Raw genomic sequence first — 13,023 nt, 5'->3', positions numbered from 1 at the left:
AGTAGCACTACTTACAGTGAAGAAAAAAAAGACCATCAATGGAAGTTAAAAAAGAAGAATAAAAGGCCATCATTGAAATAACAAAACAAATCCAATGATAAAAAAGAAGACAAATCACTTTGTAATATTCATGCAAAAGTCCTAATTTTTGTATTATTGCCACCTGGCATAATCAGTCTACAGAGATTCCTGTGCCATCTTTTGAAAAAACGACCAGGCACTTACTTTTAATGGTATGTGAGAGTATTTCTCTGTGATAAGAAAGCAATAGCCCTTCACTAAGTACGTTAGCAGAGGCAAAGGAGTGAGTTGCTCTATAGGGTGGGGGTGGGGGGATTCACCATAAATAGAGGGAAATATTCGAAGAAAAAAAGAGAGCAGAGAGGGTTAGGAAAAAGGAAAACAACGAAAACATTTCTCCCTTTTATTTTCTTTCATCAGCTTTGAGCAGCTAAAGGAATCAATCAGGTTTTCTTAGCTGGTTACATTCCTTAATAAGGTAATAAGCCCTTTGCTACTGGCAGGGGGAAATGCCATTTTTAACTCCTGCTACTGTGTTTACAGATGATAAAACTTTTTAATGGTGCAGCCTAGTTCACTTGGGCAGGTAAAGCTAAGCCAGGAAACTTACAATATAACAACTGTGAAGAGCCTGTTATTCAAAAGGAATGCCACATCCCACAGTAAGGCAGCTTCCCTCCCCCCCCTTTTTTCTTTTTTTAATATAAGCAAGACTAATGTAAAGTACTTTTCAGGAATGGTTTCATGTTAAGAACCATATGGAAATACCCTTTACTTATTACTTTGCAATCTAATGCTTTGGGAAACCAATTGTATTCAGTGGTCTAATTAGTGATATGACTTTTTTTTTTTACATTTTTATTTTTTAAGTGATATGACTCTTCAAGTACATGTGTTTTCACTTAAGATTGGCCAATTGTTGAATCCTTCATCCTTTCATGGACAGGATATATTGATTTTATCCATGAGAGAAAAGGATACCTAATAAACCTCTGGCCTAGAAGAGAGAAAAATAGATCCAGGTAAAATATCTTGTTTTAAAGAGATTCAGCACGGTGCATATACTTTTTATTTCTTGGAATTTTCTCATGAATTTGTCTTCTACCCTCATGGCAATTGATCTTCAAAAAGTGTTGGTTTTTTTTTTTTTTTTTTACTAGTTAAGGACACCTCTCTCTTTGTGTGTGTGTGTGTGTGTGTGTGTGTGTGTGTGTGTGTGTGTATCTCTTAATAGGGATGTTCTAAAATGTTTATTTTGCACATGTGAGTCATTCTGCAAGACCCAGACAAATGTCACCTAATCTGAGGTGTCCCCTGACTCTCTCACAGGATGAATTGCTTTCTCTCATGGGCTCCAGTTTTACCTTATGTGTAAAACTATAGTAGAGTTACCAGAAATGTGTGGAGAAGATCCACATGTGACCCCTTTCGCCTGGGGGAGTCAGAGAAGGCTTCAGAGAGGTGATATGGAAGCCTGATCTACAAGGAAGTGTGGTATCCCAGGTGGAAAAAGCATACTTTTAGAGTTCAGTGTGGATTAGCCTTTGCCCTCATGCATAGAGAAGAGTCCCCTAAGAGTATCTCCAGCAATTATCTGGCATCTGTAAGTACTTGATTTTTGTTGATGGATATATGATTGGATGAGTGCTGAGCTGAGATGCGCATGTTCCTTTATCATCCAGTCCCTCAAATGGGCTCAATTCATTTTGTTTAGATCCTTCATGTATATCAGAAAGCTTCCATGAATCTGGAAGTGCCAAGTGGCTTTAAAGGTATTCAATATCTCTATTTATCTTTCTGCTCTATCCAGAGGCTTTCAATGAGAGATTTTATTTCCATGGGGAGACAAAATTCCATACTTTCTGAAAGGTGTTGCTAATGATCTTGGTGTTCAATATATACTGACTATTCAGATAAGTTGGCATTAGATGTTTTAGAATATCATGTTAAAAAGTAGGATGTGTGGCCCTGTACTTACATGATTTTTATATTTGGTTTCATCTTGATGAGTTTCAGGAAAAAAAAGCAGGAACAATTTCTCTGAATTTCATCACTGTATAAATGACAGAGGGATGATTTTAGTACTTCTCATTGTGACTAGATATCATGAAAGAGCTACATGGTTGTGTTCAAATACCACCGACTATTCTATAGAGGACTTCTAAATATGTCATCTTGTGGACCTTGACCCTGATAATTCGTGCTCCCTTTAATTGGAGACATAACTAGAACTGATAAGATACACTTTTGTTGTCTTTTGCAATGTACCATTCACAGATTTTTTTGAGTGCTTCATATAATCATTATATGTTTTTTCATATTCTCTTGATTTCTGTCTATTGCTGAGAAAACACTTTGACTTTCTGAAACATAAAAACAAACGGGGAAAGTAAGAACTCTTCCTTAGGTAACCTCTGAACAGAGGAACTTTGTGCATTATGCAGCCGAGGCCATGCCAAAATGCAATTTGGAGGGTGTCCAGCCCTTCATTGGAAAGTAATGGTTTTCACTGAACTGAGTTATGACCAGCTGTTTACAGACAGTCTGTGACATACTGATAGAGCAGAACACCGTATGTTGCTTTCCAAATCAAATGATACAAGAAGTGTGACAGAGTGGAGAAACATCTGTCATTAGCAATTTTCAGCACGCTTCACTAATTCTGGACAAAATACGAGTAATGAACTTACCGCAGGAAACTTCAAATACTACCACTGCCGAAACAAGGATATAAACAGCAAGTCCTCCTAATGGCTTCTAATTTAATTCATTTGCAGTAAGAAACAAACAAAGTGGGTTATTTGTTTTTGATCATAGGGTAGTAAACACTAATGCTGATCACAAATGCTTATTTTAATCAAAGAATAGGGCTTGTGAAATGCAACTTCCTTCAAGTTCAGATAGAAAGCTTTATGCCTTCTTTAATTGTTGAAACAGGGTGTGTTTCTGTTTTTGCAAGTAGTAGGGTTGGAGAATGCACCCTGACAGGGATGAAATCTTCCCCATGTGGTGTCTGAGTGGCACACTCTGAGCTTGGGGTTGCTAGGGCTCTGACAGATTTGTTGGACCTACAGTGATATTTACATAACATTAAATGTTCTTAGTCTTTCTACTAAGGAGCTTGTATAGAAGAATGTGTTAGGTCTTTCTCAAGCTGCTTTCCCCCACCACTTCTCATCTTGCTGTTTTTTTTTTTCCTGGCTGATAATTTTCATTTTGCGGTCCCACAAATTTTCACAGTTCTGTAACGAGCGCATGGTCCTCATACAGCATCCACATGGTTCTCTACTGGTCGACGTCACACTGTTGATGAGATCTCGCAGCCAAACCATGTGAAGGCTGCAATCTGTGAGCATTTTTCTTTTGTATCTTTGCAATCAATTGAGCTATTAAGCCGTTAGCATTCAAGGCCTACTCAGCTCAGCTTACGTGCGTTTATCGCCAATACGGCAAAATTCCTAAATGGACAGAATTGAGTTTGACTTAAAAAGAAAAAAATGGAGAAAGGTTGTTATTCTTTATCTGAAGTTTCGACTAATGTTCAGAAAAATGGCAGTGTAAAATGCAGACATGAGATTTTGCCCAATCCGTTGGTGTTCTGCCGATGGGACCTACTTTGGACTGTGTCCCAGAACAAAAAGACTGAACGCCATTCGGAACTGATGACTGTAAAATGAGTGTAGGAGGTCTTTGAGGAGCTTCTTAATTACAAAATTATTCATGATAAAATGGCACTGATCTCAAATTCCCAGTTTCTTGTAAATTTTAGTGTGGAACCACATAAAAATGGTTTATAGCTTTTTAACACCTTAGGTAAACCAGATCCAGCCTCAGAATGTTGTCGGGAAAATCATCTCCAAATACCTTTGAATATTTCACTCTTCTTCTTCTTCTTCTTTTTCCTTTTTTTTTTTTTTAAAGGAATGACATACTGACTTATTTATCTTTTTTTAAGTGATCCCTAAATTATCTTATGGTTGAGAAGAAATATTCTAAGATATGTAAATGCTAAATTGTTCTGGTTTTTATAGACATCTGCATTGAAAAACAAAACAAAGCGAAAATATAGATGCCATTGAAACCCATCATTACGTTTGTGATCTAGATAATAAAGTAAGCAGACCCGAGCAATTCGCTAACACTAACGCTATTCTTTACATAAACAGTAAATGTTTAGATTTTCCTGTTCACTGACTAACAGCACACATATCATAAACACTAAGCTGTTATAGTACGTTTCGTGTGTTGATTCACTTTAACAGTTGTTAGTGTGAAGACAGGAAAAGAAAAGTGGGTGTAATGAGACCATGTGCAGTATGCTGTGAAAACAGAGGCCCTTATTTGGCATAATGGGTTGCACCATAAGGGCCATAAAATTGTGCATGTGTTAGTATCATTTTAATTATTACGGGTGCCACATGTTAAGCAGAATAGCGGAACTACTAAAACAGCTTCAAAATCCTTACTGCTGATCGCTGCATTTAATTACAAATAGGAACATTTGGAGATAGGTCACCATAAAACCCTTCTGTTGTCAAATGAGCTCAAATCTGATTTTTGTAATTATGTTTTTATACCACAGATCCTGTTGAATAACTATAGGGAATAAAATTTTAATAAGTGCTGATTAAATGTAGGTACATCTTGCTTCCTAAGAATATTTATGAATGCTTATCACACTTAAATCAAGGTACCATCACTATTTTCCTGTGGACAGTGCTTTGATCATTCAACCTTAATGCAAATAAGCTGAATAAATTTATGTGCCATGAAATATTGTTTTTTTTTCATTGAAGCATAAAAGCTCTGGATTTCAATTATTCATTCTGTTTGTGAACACTGTGTACTGTACTGTTATTCTCCAGAACCAAAGTGTTTTCATTATCCCACTACATGTCAGACTCAGTGGGATCTTGTAATTAACTTTCCTAAGGCAGGGTTTTATGGAGGAAGATGACAACTTATGTCGAGCTTTGGTTCCCTAATAGAATAAATATGGTGAGGGATGGTAAGTTTACTTTTTTAATCTGTCTTTTCTTTGGAATTACTTATTTTTTTGTTTTCTGGTTACTTGGGCTTTAAAAATCTTGAACACATTGTGTTCACCAAGAGAAACTGTTCTTTGGGGTGCCTCATACATGTCGTATCCCTGTTTTTTGAAAAATGGTTTTGAAACCTTGCATGATGGTTAGGCCTCCTACCTCTTTTGAACATGAAATTATCACTCTGTTTCCAATATAGACGAGATATGTAGGATTAACTGAAGAAGGAATTGCTAATGGGTAATGGCACATGAAAGTCATGAGTTATTACAAGGAACGAGGCCAGACACAGAGCTGGCGTATTCTTATATTGCTATCCTTTAATGTTGGTGTGTGATCTCACAGATATTAAAACAGGTACACTTATAAACTATCCATGTGGACACATAAATTTGTGGTCTTTATAAGCTCAGAAGGCATAAAATACTTCTTACTCTATAAAACAGAGAAGTTTTATCCTTTTGATCAATAACATTTCTTTAGAACATTCAAATCCCCTTGTATTTTCCAGAAGATCATTGTTGGAAAAGTTACTCATTGAATTTGTAGAAAAGAATCTTGCTTTACAGCAAAGATATTTTTGAGGATCACTAGAGAGTTCCATTTGCAAAACTTCCCAGATTATTGGTTGTCATTAAGCACTTGATCCATACTTTAGATAGCTGTTTTAATCTCCAAGTGGCTCTGCAGTCTAATCATTCAAAGAATAGTACATGTTTTCTAATCCATATCTCCATATCTGCTGTTTCAGATAAATGATATGGCCTGGAAGAGACATACACTACTATGAGACAGATGCCACCCCCATTGGCGGTTGTGTATCACTTCCTGAATACATCATTCTGATGCAGTACTTGGAAACAGGCTTCAAGGCTGCAAATCATAGACTGAGGGACAAATAGTGCTTCTCTTTGAGGTAAAAAATACAATATATGTATATATGGTCCTAAGGTTTCTGGGTTGGTCCCTACTTGAGATTTGCTACTTCCCCAGTGCTGGGTGTTTATCATTTGGATCTATAGTCTCTTAGTAATTGTCATTTTCAAGTGACGGAGGAGGGGACTCAACCAATACCAAAGGAAAAAGTTGCAAAGTTATGCCTCTATCATTTGAAAGCATCATTTGGCAGGGTCAGCTTATTTCTTCAGCTCAGTTCTGATAAACTAGACATCTCTAAAACTCAGGTGGCCATCTAGCACTGTGTTGAACTCTAGTAGTGATATACTTTAGGAGGTGCTAAGTGTTAGCTGGAATTATGTCCCTTTATGAGCAAATTAATTGTGGAAAAATCTGATAATCATTGAAATAACTCATAGGAATAGATAGGGAGAAAAACCCTGCAGATGCAAGAATCATTTACTGGGAGTAATCTTTAGCACAGTAATTCCATTAATTTATGTCCTTATAACCAAAGTGCAGGTTTTATAATCAATCAGAATAAAAGAAGGGGTAAGCAGAGATGAATGACAGATTGGAAAGAGAGAGGGAATTTCTCATTTTCCAAATTATGGAATAGAACAGATACTTTCTTGGATTGATACACATTTTCTGGTCTTCCTGGTTCTTCAACTCCCTGAAGGCAAGCTAATCATTTGATGAGCTAATCATCTATATCTCCAGCACTGTGCACATTCCTAGTGTCAAAGGAATAAAAGGAACTTAGAGCTGGAAAGAGGTGACAGGTAAGTCAAACCCTTCGTTTACAAGCAAGGATATTTTTTCTAAATACTAATACAGTAAAAATCTAGTGGTGGCCATGAGTGCCTAGCAGTCCCATCGGATGCTTGCTGAGAGCAGAGTGCCAATCAACCCACTCACTGCTGTATATCCCACCACCCCACACAGTGCTGAGCAAGAGAAGTTTCTTAGTGAGTGTCTATTAGCTAAAAATTTCTGGATTATTTTACAAAATTGTCTAAAGAAAAATTTGTGATCAATCTTTGTTAAAAGCTAAATATTAGAAAAGAGGATCATGTTGACATCCTGCTCTAATGGACGGGTTTTATCACAACCATCAATTGTAGATAAGTAACTCAGAAACTGAAACCAGCCAATACTGCCCTTTACTTCTACCTGACCCACTCTGAGTTCTCAAAAATTTTTTACTGGAAATTTTTCTATGTCTCCTTTGAGAACAATTGATAATTCACTCCTACCACAGAAGCATAAGGAGCATTGAGAATTTTAAGAGAATTATTGTCTCATAATTATTTCCTTCATGCCTTTGGGGGTCAACAGATCTAAGTACAAGAGGAGAATCTGTTTAGTAGAATCACTTGTTTCATGAAGTACCTGGTATCTCTATATTTCTAATGGGAAGGTTTGTATTTTCATTTTGTTGTTTTATTTTTATTTTATTTTTTAAGTTTACTTATTTATTTTTGAGAAAGAGAAAGAGAGAGAGAGAGAGCAAGTGTGTGCACATGAGCGGGGGAGGGGCAGAGAGACAGGGAGAGAGAGAATCCCAAGCAGGCTCCACACCATCAGCACAGAGCCCGATGTGGGGTTCGATACTATGAACCATGAGATCATGACCTGAGCTGAAATCAAGAGTCAGACATTTAACTGACTGAGCCACGCAGGAGCCCCACATTTTGTTGCTTTTTTTTAGGGGACATAACTATTGGTGAACTTAGTCAAAGAGTTTAGTAGTCAGTTAGTAGGGATGTCTTAGACACCTACCACTTCTTGTCTCTCTGGCTGTGCTGAGGCTGGCAATACTAGTGGAGAGGCAACAGGCAAATGGCATCATGGTTCCTGGCTCACTTTCCATCCTGGTGTGCAGAGTTCGTTTGGAAATCTTTCACAGGTAAAACAGCTCACATGCTGAGTTTCGTAAGACTTGTAGACTACATTATGACCACTTCATACAATGTCTCAGTTTTTACTATTATGAAATTTCACTGGTTTAATTTTTAATTGGGAAATTTGGTTCTCTTTACCTTACATGGCTTTCTTAAACTCATAAATGATGATAACTAGTTTCATTTTCCTGAGATACGTGTCTACTCATGTATCATAAAGTACGTTAAAACATTTTCCCAAGCTAAGCTGGGGAAGAAGATGTCACTCCTGTTGAGAAATTTAAAAGAAACATTATCTAGAAGCAAGTCTTATAGTGATTGTGCCATGAGGCTTATTCCATTCCTTTGTTGACCACATATGTCCCAAGGCTATATGTTTCCATATGCCATTTCTTAAACTTTATGTACAAATTCTAAATTAGAGGTGAAACTATTCTTATTAATATTTGGCATCGATAATTATTTAAATGTTTAACAGCAAATATAAGCAAATATCTAGTCAAGGATGTTTCTATCTAGTCAAGGATGTGTATTTTATGTATACACATACACACACAATTCTTTTAGTTTCCCATCCAAACTATAATTTACATCAAAAACATCTTGTAAATACAGAGATTAAAGATGTCTAATTATGACAACTTTTACTAAAGAGAATAAAGCTACTCAGAAGATTTGGCTTATTATATTTTCCTTTTACTGACCTTTTAGGATAGGGGCAAATGAAAAGGAAACAAACTGACACTGGGAATTTTAAGAACAACTTCTAGAAGATGTCTTGGGTTAGTACCCATTCAGACCTTCTTCTTTTTTTAATTAAAAAAAGTTTTATTTATTTATTTTTGAGAGAGAGAGACAAAGAGAGTGAGCAGCAGAGGGGCAAAGAGAGAGAGAGAGGGAGAGAGAGAATCTCAAGCAGGCTCCACACTGACAGCACAGATCCTGATGTGGGGCTCAAACTCACAAACCGTGAGATCATGATCTGAGCCGAAACCAAGAGTCAAAAGCTTAACCAACTCAGTCTCCCAGTGGCCCAGCCCATTCAGACCTTCTAAGTTTGCATCCCCATATGGAAGAAGCCTCCCCAATGCACTCCCCTGTGCCCTGTCACTTTCTGTCACCCCCACGATCAGCTCCCATATCTCATATATTCTTCTATTGTTCCTCTTACACTTCTTAGCTCACTTTTCCATCCCAGGATTGGGGGTGGACTATCATTAAATCATTCTTCTTCCTCCCAGCCTCTTTCTTCCCATCTTGCATCCCCAGGGCCTGGCCTGTACAGAGTCTAGATATTCACTCAATACATCTGTCGGATTGAACTGAGTTCCAGATGTTGAACAAGTTGGGCATTCCTGAAAGAATTAAGCACTAAGAGTGAGCTGGTTTTCACTAGGCTGAACTTTCTGGTTAACTAAAAATTAATGAGAGGTTTGATGTGTATATTTTAGCCCTTCTTAAAAAATGTTCCTGCTGAATTAGGGAAAGTATAATCAACCTGTCAGCTCTTCTACTGAGCATGAGTGGATTTCTTTTAGGTCCAGATTCACATTAGATTCACTTTTGAATATGCAACACAACACAGTCTGGTACATCTCAGGGGCTCAGTGATTATTTGTGGAATGAAAGAGTTGCTTATTTATATTTTCCTATAACATATTTATTGAATGCCTACATTTTGCTGGGTTTTTAACAAACAGGATTGGTAAAATTATTTCTGGATGGTTCTCAAAGAGAAAATTCAGTTCGTTGGAACCGTACACACACTGGCTTTCAGTTTCCTTGGTATCATAGTAATTGTGGCTTAAAGTAAAGATTGAGATTTTTGACCAGGAATACTTACTTCAAGGAAGGTGTAGGTAGAAAGCATCTTGAGGACAGGGACTTCAGATGCTGAGTTCATACACCAATTTTCAACAAACAGAATATAGATGAGGATCAGAAATGTAAACACGCTTCGAAGACAGAGTGGAAATTTTAAGTTGACCCTGGGTTCGAATATAGTTGCATATGTAGCGGACTTCTTTTAATTATAAAAATCACACTGAACTAAAAAGATGTTGAGGCTCCGATTTAATTTTGCACTCCTTCACGTTTCCTCAAACCTTCATATTGTTTGACAGTATGTTGCATGACTGTTGCCTGTAAGTGTGAAAAGTCAAGATGAGAGTTCACAGCAGGTTGATGGCCTGGAGATGAGAAGTCTGTCTGAGGACACTTCAAAGTTGTAAAGGTATTATTCTCACATGGAGTTATTTCTCAGTGGGTGTGAACAACAGCTACCCATCAAGCTGGTGTAGTGTGAAATAGAGTTTCCTGAAAAATGATGTGCAGACATATGCAGAAAGCCACATGCTTAGTACATGCACAGACTGCACGCCTGAATTCCAAGTGTTCGAATATTCGCCATGAGATGAGCTAGAAATGCAAAAGTCCCCATCATAAGTAGCTGGGGAGAAACACAGCTTGCAGTCACCACCGATTCATTGGGTTCCAGGCACGCACATGTTGAAGAACAGAAAGTGAACAGTGCAGCTGCAGTGGAGAAGGAATGTGTGAGGAAACAGGAGGGATCTGGTGTTATGCAAGACGTCAGGAGTCTTCCTATATAGTGCTTGAAGACCTACCACTGCCACGAAAGCAATTTTGTTCATCTGGTTGTGCGTTGTGTCACAGTTTGGGGGGAACGATCACGTTTTGTTAATCTCCACTGCTGAATGAAGAGATTCGCATGCAGAGGTACACCCATGCTCATTGTGCTGAGTGTCTGCTGAAGAAGTATCTGTCCACGTTCATACATGGCTCCTCAGGGCCAGTGCGTTATTTGTGTGTTAGATGTGCCTGTACCTTTTCTCCAAATGGCTTAGCGCTGTATACAGATCTTTACATGAGTATTTTTCTTAACTGCATGGGTCTGCTCATGACTTCTGACAACCATGCAGTAAGGAGGGAGGCAGTTAGGGGAATGGAGAGCATGATTTTGAATAAGACAGAAATCATGCACATATACCTGGAACGGGGGGGGGGGGCGTGTGCAGAAAAAAACATCCAAGTGTTTATGTATGTATTTATTTTTACCCCACATGTTTAAAAAAGTATTCAAAGTGGTTTACCAAAAAAAAAAGTATGTATGTCATAAGGCCTATGAAAATATAAACAAAATAAAAATTTTGAAAGAGAGGTAGGCTCAAATATGCTAACTCTGAGGGTTAATGAGAATAAGAATGAGTCATTTCACTACACAGATGGAGGTTTACTTATGTGGTTTGGTTGGCAGGTGTGCTGACTCCGTGGTGTTAATCTTCAGGTTCATTGTGTGGGAGGCCCTAGTGAATTCTCTCCTTCAGTTAGAAAAGACACAGATAAAGAGATGCAACTTGCTATGAATCCTAAAACTGGGCAGGTTGGGGGTCAGATATTGTTTCATATTCCAGAATTGTTGCTTGCTACTCTGTGGGGTTTGGTTGTCACGCATCAAGGGGTGGCTGACCAAAGAAATACATACCAGGGCAAATTTTTTCTCATTCTCTTTGGCATTAGTTTATTTTTTTTTAAAATAGCTTTTAAATTATTGAAGTAACACATGTTCCTTGCATAATCCCAAACAAAAGTATAAAGATGAAAATAAAGATCTTCTCTAAACCAATTACTCAGCAACAACCCTGTTATTTTGAGGGTGCGTTTTCCTGTGCTTTGGTTTACTCGTGCATAAACACATCTCTTTAATCAGAGCCTGAGGGTCCTCCTTGACTCTAATTTTTCACACACCCAATGTCCAATGTATTAGAGAATCCTGTTTTCCTGACCTTCACTGTTTGTAGACTTTAGGTTCTTTTCCCCACTTTCCCTGCTGGTAGTACCTGCTCTAAGTCATGATAACCCTCCCCTGGCACATCCTCGTCTCTTCCTCCCACAGTCCTGCTGGTCTCTTTCCAACCCTGAGTCAGAGCGATCTTTTGAAGATATAAGTCAAATCCTGTCCCTCCTATGTTCAAAAATCTCCAGTGGCTTTCTAATTTACATTGAGAAAAAGTCCAAATTCTGCATTATCATAGCCTACAAGGTCCTACACTCTCTGGTCTACTCTATCCATCCCCAGATGATATTCTGTTGTATTTTCATTATTGGTTACATAGTACTCCAGTTAACTATTGTCAACTCACTGCCTATTGATTAATATCATCATTTCTATTTTTTTCCTGCTATAAACAAGGTTGAAACAAACATAATGGTACACACGTGATTACACAATTGTGCCATTTTGCATTCATCATAACCGTGTTGCCAGACTTCCTCTGCAGAGATATTATACCAATTACTCTGCCATCGACCTGCTTCTTTCAGAAGCGGACTCTGGTTATGGTTCAGCCTCTGTGGCGGCCAGAGCCTAGTAAGCAAGCCCTGGAATTTTGCATCCGAATTCCTATTTTGATGGTGGTGAGATTTTGAACTACTGTTGGCATCGAATTCAGTGCCAGTCTTCTTGCTTTGCCTTGTCAAATTGGACAGGGAGACGGCTGTCTTGCAAAAGTGGAATTGTCACTAATTGGCCACAGAGGAAAGATTCAAAATCTTGCCAAAAGTCTCCTGTATTCTAAGGGAATAAAATCCTCCACATAACTTTCCCTCTCATTAAAAGAAACAAACCCAATATGAAAAGCACTTTGTAAACTAGAAAGCATTGTATAAATGCAAGGCATTGCTGCTATTCTTGTTGAGATGCTGCTGCTGTTGGCCCTGTGTGAGGAATACTGCTGGAGCTCACTGAATGCACGCATAGGGAGGCCTGTCTGTCCAGACTTCCCTTTTTACCAGCTTGTTACGTCCTGTTAGAAATGTCAAGGAAGAAGCAACAGTAAATAACTTTTGACTCCACTTTGGCTTTTTCATTTAGATTAAAGCAGAGTACTTCAGGTGCAGTCTACATACAAAATGAACACTCCTTAAAATGTTTTGTCACTTGTAATGTTTGGGATTCAAGTTGGTTTTCTTTATTATGACAAAATGAATTTAGCAAGAGTTAAACACTGCTTCATACTGAAACTGACAGCTACTTATTTTTGTCCACTGCGTGGACACTGTGAAAAAATTAATGGTCTGTGAGAAAAGAGTTCAATCATTAATTCTTGTTCCAAAGTAGCATGTATTCCATAGTA

The 13,023-nt window shown here is 38.0% G+C and overlaps 1 long non-coding RNA gene across 3 annotated transcripts in view; it reads left to right on the top strand.

Annotated features, from left to right (window-relative positions):
• LOC122235020 overlaps nt 1-13,023 on the top strand; it is a 90,389-nt gene that overhangs the window by 38,997 nt on the left and 38,369 nt on the right. The window contains exons 2-4 of one of the 3 annotated variants that reach the window (XR_006213100.1): nt 5,815-5,979; nt 6,643-6,745; nt 10,365-10,782. This is a non-coding gene — a long non-coding RNA (uncharacterized LOC122235020). Of the gene's footprint in view, nt 1-5,814; nt 5,980-6,642; nt 6,746-10,364; nt 10,783-13,023 lie in introns of those variants that run through there. The other 2 variants (XR_006213101.1, XR_006213102.1) reach the window with 2 other exon arrangements.

This window comes from Panthera tigris, chromosome F2 (assembly GCF_018350195.1).
Source record: "Panthera tigris isolate Pti1 chromosome F2, P.tigris_Pti1_mat1.1, whole genome shotgun sequence".
Lineage (NCBI taxonomy): Eukaryota > Metazoa > Chordata > Mammalia > Carnivora > Felidae > Panthera > Panthera tigris.
Note: the sequence above shows the minus strand (reverse complement) of the source record. Positions and strands in the feature narration are given on the sequence as shown.